Here is a 5,672-nt window from a genome sequence, read left to right on the forward strand (position 1 = left end):
AAAAAAAAAAAAAAAAAAAAAAAAAAGAAAAATTTTAAGGGTTTTGTTTTGTGTTGTTTTGTGACACAGGGTCTCACTCTGTCACCCAGGCTGGAGTGTAGTGGCGTGATCATGGCTCCCTGCACCCTCAACTTTCCCAGGCTCAAGTGATCTTCCTGCCTCAGCCTCCCAAGTAGGTGGGATTACAGGTGCCTGCCACCACACGTGGCTAATTTTTGTAGAGGCCAGGTGAGACCAGCTCTCACCATGTTGCCCAGGCTGGTCTCGAACTCCTAGGCTCAAGTGATCCTCTTGGTGCAGCCTCCCAAAGTGCTAGAATTATAGGTATGAGTTACTGCACCCAACCAAAAGGTTTACAAAGTAAAAGAATCACAGTAAGCTAAGATTAATTTATTATTGAAGAAAAAATTAAATTTTTTTTTTTTGAGACGGAGTTTCGCTCTGTCGTCCAGGTTGGAGTGCAGTGGTGCGATCTCGGCTCACTTCAAGCTCAGCCTCCCAGGTTCACACCATTCTCCTGCCTCAGCCTCCTGAGTAGCTGTGACTACGGGTGCCCACCACCGTGCTCAGCTAATTTTTTGTATTTTTAGTAGAGACGGGGTTTCACCGTGGTCTCGATCTCCTGACCTCGTGATCCACCCACAACAGCCTCCCAAAGTGCTGGGATTACAGGCATGAGCCACCATGCCCAGCCAAAAATTAAATAACTTTAATGTAGCCTAAGTGTACAGGGTTGATAAAGTCTACAGTAGTGTACAGTAATATCCTAGACTTCCACATTCACTTATACTTTCTCATTGACTCATGCAGAGCAACTTCCAGTTCTGCACATTCTATTCAAGATATGTGCCTTATTGAGGTGCACCATTTTTACCTTTTATACCATATTTTTGCTGTACCTTTTCTATGTTTAGATACATTTAGAAACAGAAATACTTACCCTGTGCTGTAATTGCCTATGGTATTCAGTACAGTAACCTGCTGTACAGGTTTATAGCCTAGGAGCAATAGACTATCCATATACAGGTGTGTAGTAGGTTATATCAACTAGGTTTGTGTAAAGTACTCTCTATGATGTTCACACAACTTGGAAATCTCCAAACGATGCATTTCTCAGAAAGTATTGACACTTGACTGAACTCTGTATGATAATGTAATTATGGATACATGTTACACAACACTTGTCAAAATCCATAGAATGTACAAAACAAAGAATGAACCTTAATGTAAACTATGGCTTTAGTTAATAATACTGATTTAATATTGGCTCGTCAATTGTAACAAATGTGCCACACTAGTGCATAATATTAATAATAGGGAAAGCTGGATTCCTGGGCAAGATGGCCAAATAGGAACAGCTGTGGTCTTCAGCTCCCAGCGAGATCAATGCAGAAGGCAGGTGATTTCTGCATTTCCGGCTGAGGTACCCGGCTCATCCCACTGGGGCTGGTTAGACAGTGGGTATAGCCCAGGGAGGGCAAGCTGAAGCAGGATGGGGTGTCACCTCACCCGGGAAGCACAAGGGGTTGCAGAACTCCCTCCCCTAGCTAAGGGAAGCTGTGAAAGACTGTGCTGTGAGGAATGGTGCATTCTGGCCCAGATACTATGCTTTTCTCATGGTCTTCACAACCAACAGACCAGGAGATTCCCTTGGTGCCTACACCACCAGGGCCCTGGGTTTCAAGCACAAAACCGGGCAGCCATTTGGGCAGACACTGAGCTAGCTGCAGGAGGTTTTTTTTCATACCCCAGTAGCGCCTGGAATGCCAGCAAGACAGACCCATTCACCCCCCTGGAAAGGGGGCTGAAGCCAGGGTGCCAAGTGATCCGATCCCACCCCCACGGAGCCCTTCAAGATAAGATCCACTGGCTTGAAATTCTCGCTGCCAGCACAGCAGTCTGAAGTTAACCTGGGACGCTAGAGCTTGGTGTGGGGAGGGGCGTCTGCCATTACTGAGGCTTGAATAGGCAGTCTTCCCTTCACAGTGTAAACAAAACCACCTGGAAGTTCGGACTGGCCAGAGCCCACCACAGCTCCACAAAGCCACTGTAGCCAGACTATCTCTCTAGATTCCTCCTCTCTGGGCAGGGCATCTCTGAAAGAAAGGCAGTAGCCCCAGTCAGGGGCTTATACTTCAAACTCCCATCTCCCTGGGACACAGCACGTGGGGGAAGAGGCGGCTGTGGGCGCAACTTCAGCAGACTTAAACATTCCTGCCTGCTGGCTCTGAAGAGAGCAGCAGATTTCCCAGCACAGCGTTCAAGCTCTACTAAGGGACAGACTGCCTCCTCAAGTGGTTCCCTGATCCCTGTGCCTCCTGACTGGGAGACACCTCCCAGCAGGGGTCTACAGATAGCTCACACAGGAGAGCCCTGGCTGGCATCTGGCGGGTGCCTCTCTGAAACAAAACTTCCAGAGAAAGGAACAGGCAGCAATCTTTTCTATTTGGCAGCCTCTGCTGGTGATACCCAGGGAAACAGGGCCAGGGGTGGACCTATAGCAAACTCCAGCAGAGATGCAGAAGAGGGGCCTGACTATTGGAAGGAAAACTAACAAACAGAAAGAAATAGCATCAATATCAACAAAAAGGACATCCACACAAAAACCCATTGGAAGGTCACTAGCAGCAAAGACCAAAGGTAGATAAACCCACAAAGATGACAAAAAAACAGCACAAAAAGCCTGAAAATTCCCAAAACCAGAATGCCTCTACTCCTGGAAAGGATCACAACTCCTCGCCAGCAAGGGAACAAAACAGGATGGCTGACGAATTGACAGAAGTAGGCTTCAGAAGGTGGGTAAAAACAAACTCCTCCAAGCTAAAGGAGCATGTTCTAACCCAATGCAAGGAAGCTAAGAACTTTGAAAAACGGTTAGAGGAATTGCTTAGAGAAGAACATAAATGACCTGATGGAGCTGAAAAACACAGCACAAGTACTTTGTGAAGTGTACACAAGTATCAATAGCTCTATCAACAAAGCGGAAGAAAGGATATCAGAGATTGAAGGTTAGCTTAAGGAAATAAAGCATGAAGACAAGATTTGAGAAAAAGGAATGAAAATAAATGAACAAACCCTCCAAGAAATATGGAACTACGTGGAAAGACCAAATCTGCTTTTGATTGGTATACCTGAAAGTGACAGGGAGAATGAAACCAAATTGGAAAACACTCTTCAAGATATTATCCAGGAGAAGTTCCCCAACTAAGCAAGACAGGCCAACATTCAAATTCAGGGAATAGAGAGAACGCCACAAAGATACTCATCAAGAAGAGCAACCCCAAGACACATAATCATCAGATTCACCAAGGTTGAAATGAAGGAAAAATTGTTAAGGGCAGCCAGTGAGAAAGCGCAGGTTACCTATAAAGGGAAGACCATCAGACTAACAGCGGATCTCTCTGCCGTAACCCTAAGCCAGAAGAGAGTGGGGGACAATATTCAACATTCTTAAAGAAAAGAATTTTCAATCCAGAATTTCATATCCAGCCAAACTAAGCCTTCATAAGTGAAAGAGCAATAAAATCCTTTACAGACAAGCAAATGCTAAGGAATTTTGTTATCACAGGGCCTGCCTTAAAAGAGATCCAGAAAGAAGCACTAAATATGGAAAAGAAAAACTGGTACTAGCCACTGAAAAAACAAACCAAAATGTAAAGAACATCAACACTATGAAGACACTGCATCAACTAATGGGCAAAATAACCAGCTAGCATCATAATGACAGGATCAGATTCACACATAACAATATTACCCTTAAATGTAAATAGGCTAAATTCCCCAATTAAAAGACACAGACTGGCAAACTGGATAAAGAGCCAAGACCCATAGGTGTGTTGTATTCAGGAGACACATCTCATGTGCAAAGACACACATAGGCTCAAAATAAAGGGATGGAGGAATATTTACCAAGCAAATACAAAGAAAAAAAAAAAAAAGCAGGGGTTGCAATCCTAGTCTCTGATAAAACAGACTTTAAACCAACAAAGATAAAAAATGACAAAGAAGGGCATTACATAATGGTAAAGGGATCAATGCAAAAATAAGAGCTAACTATCCTAAATATATAGCACCCAATACAGGAGCACCCAGATTCATAAGCCGTGTTCTTTGACACCTATAAAGAGACTTATACACTCACACAATAATAGTGGGAGACTTTAATACCCCACTGTCAATATTAGACAGATCAATGAGACAGAAAATTAACAAGGATATTTAGGATTTGAACTCAGCTCTGGACCAAGCAGACCTAATAGACAGTTCCAGAACTCTCCACTCCAAGTCAACAGAATACACATTCTTCTCAGCACCACATTGCACTTAGTCTGAAATTGGCCACATAATTGAAATAAAACACTCCTCAGCAAAGGCAAAAGAATGGAAATCATAAAAAACAGTTTCTCAGGCCACAGTGCAATCGAATTAAGATTAAGGATTAAGAAACTCACTCAACACTGCACAACTACATAGAAAATGAACAACCTGCTCCTGAATGACTACTGGGTAAATAACGAAATTAAGTCAGAAATAAATAAGTTCTTCGAAACCAATGAGAACAAAGGCACAATGTACCAGAACACTGCTGAAGCAGTGTTTAGAGGGAAATTTATAGCACTAAATGCCTATATGAGAAAGTGGGAAAGATCGAAAATCAACACTCTAACATCACAATTAAAAGAACTAGAGAAGCAAGAGCAAACAAATTCAAAAGCTAGCAGAAGACAAGAAATAACTAAGATCAGAGCAGAACTGAAGGAGGTAGAGACACGAAAAATCCTTCAAAAGATTAATGAATCCAGGAGCTGGTTTTTTGAAAAGATTAACAAAATATATAGATCACTAGCCAGACTAATAAAGAAGAAAAGAGATAAGAATTAAATAGACAATAAAAAATGATAAAGGGGAGATCACCACTGATCCCACAGAAATACAAACTACCATCACTGCATACTATAAACACCTCTACACAAATAAGCTAGAAAATCTTGAAGACATGGATAAATTGCTGGACACATACATCCTCCCAAGACTAAACCAGCAAGAAGTTGAATCCCTGAATAGATCAATAACAGGTTCTGAAATTTAGGCAGTAATGAATAGCCTACCCACCAAAAAAAGCCCAAAACCAGATGGATTCACAACCGAATTCTGTCAGAGGTACAAAGAGGAGAAGGAATGGTACCATTCCTTCTGAAACTATCCCAAACAATAGAAAAAGAGGGACTCCTCCCTAACTCATTTTATGAGGCCAGCATCATCCTGATACCAAAACCTGGCAGAGACACAACAAAACAAGAAAATTTCAGGCCAATATCCCTGATGAACATTGAAGTGAAAATCCTCAATAAAATGCTGGCAAACAGAATCCAGCAGCACATCAAAAAGCTTATCCACCATGATCAAGTCGGCTTCATCCCTGGGTTGCAAGGCTGGCTCAACATACACAAATCAATAAACATAATCCATCACTGAAACAGAACTAATGACAAAAACCACATGATTGTCTCAGTAGATGCAGAAAAGGCCTTTGATGAAATTCAACACATCTTCATGCTAAAAACTCTCAATAAACTAGGTATTGATGGAATGTATCTCAAAATAATAAGAGCTATTTATGACAAACCCACAGCCAATATCATACTGAATGGGCAAAAGCTAGAAGCATCCGC

This window comes from Theropithecus gelada, chromosome 15 (genome assembly GCF_003255815.1).
Source record: "Theropithecus gelada isolate Dixy chromosome 15, Tgel_1.0, whole genome shotgun sequence".
In the NCBI taxonomy this organism is placed as follows: Eukaryota; Metazoa; Chordata; class Mammalia; order Primates; family Cercopithecidae; genus Theropithecus; species Theropithecus gelada.